Genomic DNA, 4022 nt, shown 5'->3' with positions numbered 1-4022 from the left:
GACATCTTCGGCTCCGCAGCCCGACCCCGAGTCGGCTGCCCCTTGATCCAGCAATCCGACCCCGAGTCGGACATCTTCGTCTCCGCAGCCCGACCCCGAGTCGGACATCTCTCGACAACGACAGGCTATTCCCCAGAGGCACGCCGCGGCCCTCTGCTCCACTACACCCAGCAACGGTCGTATCCGGCGCTGCTCCACGATCCCCTGTAACAGCCGTACAAAGCGGAGCTCCACTACGCCCTGTCATGGCCGTACCCAGCGCTGCCCCACGACGCCCTGTAACGGCCATGTCAGTGGCAGCTCCATCGTGCTACACGATGACCAACCCCCCAAAAGGACCCCCCAGCCTGGTATATATGCGGCTGGGGGGAGAAGGGGGAGGGTAAGCAAGAACTTCCAGAGCATTCTCTTACTTGCTACTATTATCTCTCCTTCTCCTCCAATCTCCTCTGACTTGATCGTCGGAGGGCCCCCACTACCCCAGTGGTGGTGCGAGGCTTGCTTGCAGGTTTCCCAGTGGAAGGTGGAGCGCAATCAACACCAACCAAGGCAACTCAAACGGAACCCCGTTCACACCGCTGTGCCAATCGTTCTCGGTTTGGACCACCAGCAACAGAGCCCATGTAGAAATATTGAAGCTTTGTATGCAATCATGTTAAAAATTAAAATAAGAAGTATAGTTTATACAACCGAAATTTACGAAGCAAGATGTTCTTACCTCAACTCATTTTGGTAAGAAGTAATATCCTTTGGATGAATACCTTCTTTGATAGAAAAGGTACTTTGGATAGCGGGCTATGTTTCTAAGAACAAAAATTATGGAGAAGAGTAGAATTTTAGAAGGAACAGATTGGAGAGAGTTATTCCTTGCAATGATGTGAATCCTATGAAGATTTTATTTGAATTTTGTGAGCTAAGCATGAAAGTTAAAAGATTCATCATAGACTCACCTTACCAAAGCAACATTGAGGAGCTCCAACAATCCTAGGTATCAAGATGATGGATAGTGGGTTTGGTATGGCCCAAAGAAAGAGTGTGTCAATCCATTGTGAGCTCTTGGAATAAACGTTGAGCCTCTTTTCTTTGTGAAACTGTACATTTTTGATTGCTTGATGCTTTTGATGATGAAGTACCACTCAAGTACCTAGTCAGCATAAGAAAATCTTTTATCAATAACCTCCAAATTACTTGGAGAAAAGCTTTATATTAGGATCCATGCATGACTAGTTTCCAATTATGATAATTCAAAATACAATCAACCTAGATACTTATAGATTTTTACGCCTTGTGCATTAAAATAAGATGCTACTTTGCCCCTCCTTGAGTCAATTGCTTGCTTTGCCACTGCTTTGACACCTTCCTGATGGTTCTTTATTTTGATTAACTACTAGATGGTGGTTAAATTTCAAATGAGACAATGACTCTCACAAATTAGCCATAAAGGGATAAAGACACCAGCATAAATTAGGATTTATGGCATATTAGACATAGTCATATGAGGAATCTTATTGAACTTAAAAGTAACCAAATAAATTTTACTGAGGTGCATCAAGAATTAAGGTTGGCTTGACTTCAGACCTGTTTATTTTTAATGAAATATAGATGAAAAAATATTTTGGTGTCTACTCATAGTTTGAATAGAAAGAGATTTATTTGGAGGAATTCTTTAGGCCTCTAAATGGGCCAATCAAAGTAAAGTTTTCATTTTAAGAAAGACTTTGATTGCACGATCTAAGAGAATTATGTAGGGAAGGACTGAATAGGATACATGGATGAGATCTACTACATCAAAAAATCAAATTACCTACCAAACTTTTGGAGGTTATAGCTTAGCCGTACGAGTCTAATTGAGATTATTTTTTTAAAAAAAAATGAATAACTTTACGAGCTCTATGACATAGTGCCTCTTAAAAGGATGTGATATACTAAGCAATTAGGTTCAAATTCGATTATTTGGGCCTCAAAATGGGCTGGCCAAATTTTTTTTAAAAAAAAAATACTTTGACCGGGTGTATCTATCAATCTAGGCAGAATTAGGTAGAGTGACTGAGGACAACATTAATATGGCAGTTGAGATCTACTTTTGTAAGATTTTAGCTTGTTTTTGGTGCTTATGTTCACTACTTAGGTCTATTTTGGAAAAGTTAAACCATATTTGAGCTAGAAGAGGAATCCGATCGAATTATGTAATGGCAAACCTCACTAATAAAAACAAAGGCTATGCATCTTAGTTGATTCGACATCAATAAAAGAAAAGAGGATCGAGATCCTATTTTTGCCAAAATTTTTAAATTTTTTTTACTTTTTTGAGAGATTTAAGTTAAGTGGATTGAAAAAATTATTCCTTCTTCCAAATTGGATAATTGTACGTATCTCCCAATTCAAAAAGGATTTATGCTACGTGATAGAAGGTAAAGTTGGCGTAAAAATCAAAATCTAACACCCAAAAAAAAATAGTTTTTCATAATTATTTCTACAAGTCACGGTCTCTTGTAGTTAGAAGAGGAATCTAAATTAGATCATAAAATGCCGATCCCACTAGTATAAATAGAGAAACTGTTGTTAGCTATGTTATTCAATTAATGAAAGAAAAGATAACTTAGAACTCTAATTTTAAAATTCTCCATATTTTTTCTATTATTCTTTTTGAGAGGTTTGAGTTGAGAGGATTAAGAGAATTGCTTCATTCTTTCTTCGATCTAATCAAGATATGTCATCCAAACCAAAGCATGATGGATGGGGGATTCTTTGAGCTTTGAAGTTTGGCTTTTATGGCTCTAGCACTCTGACTGGCTCTGCTATCATCCAAAGTCCCTATATGGTGGCTCGATATTAGTCCTCTTTGGAGTGAAGGCAAAAGATAGAATAATTTGCTACTGAAGAGAAGATCTCCAAATCTCCAATGAGCTTCCACCATTCATATGTTTTTTTTTTTTTTTTTTTGTTGCTGTAAATCTTGGTTCAACAACCTTCTCATGGTTTTGCCTATTAGAGAACCCTTTGTTCACCCCTAGATTCTTGCAATCTCTGGAAGGAAACTTAATGACTTCAATGAAAGGTTGCATCTTAAAGAGGTAACTCCATCTTAAAGAAAGGTTGCATGATGAATCGGACTAGCAATGGCTGGACGAATGGCGACTCCACTGGAGTCCCCTGATTGGTTGGAGGCCACTACAGACACTGTACTTCCCCATCCCATATACCCTTTGGCTCTAGCATGTGGCTCTCCCCAATCCATTTTTATATTTAATTGCTAACTCCTGTGGATATGGAAATGCTGTGTAATTCCTTGTGAATTGTACAATCACGCTTATACTTGTCACCTACCATGTGGCATGGTAAAGGATTTACAGTGGCTATGTACACTGGTTACATCTACCACAAATGATAATAAAGAGGTTGTGCTTTATATCTCAAGATTATGTAGTCATTATTCCTTGCCTTACGTCGTAACTAAAGCTGATCGAGGCCAGATTTGAGTGCAGAAAATTTCAAATTTTAAGTAGTCCCAGCCCAAAGTCCGACCTAAATTGTACAATCACGCTTATATTTGTCGCCTACCATGTGTCATGGTAAAAGATTTGCATTGCTATTTACCGTGGCTACATCTACAACAAACGATAATAAAGAGGGCGTGCTTTATATCTTAAGATTATGTAGTCACTATTTCTCGCCATATGTCGTAACTAGAACTGATCTAGCGCCGGATTTGGGTGCAGAAAATTTCAGATTTTAAATAGTTTCAGCCCAAAGTTTGACCTAAAATAAATATAGTTTAAGCTTGAGATCCGACTCATGATCAACTTTAATCGTGGGTAGGCTGGGTAGGAGCCCACTTCACCAAGATAACTTCAAGTCACCTAGGATCAAAATCACTTTAGATCATTTCTCCATTTATATGAAGAATGATGAAGCACTTATAAGTGCTTCTTTTAAAGATTAGCTCCTAAAAACTTCTATATTTACATATTAATCGCAAAATTTTTTATATTTTTACTTTAATCCCCGAAGTTTTGCACAAG

Source organism: Phoenix dactylifera, chromosome 17, assembly GCF_051530095.1.
Source record: "Phoenix dactylifera cultivar Ajwa chromosome 17, Ajwa_hap1_PhDact_Kaust_v1.1, whole genome shotgun sequence".
NCBI classification, from domain to species: domain Eukaryota; kingdom Viridiplantae; phylum Streptophyta; class Magnoliopsida; order Arecales; family Arecaceae; genus Phoenix; species Phoenix dactylifera.
Note: the sequence above shows the minus strand (reverse complement) of the source record.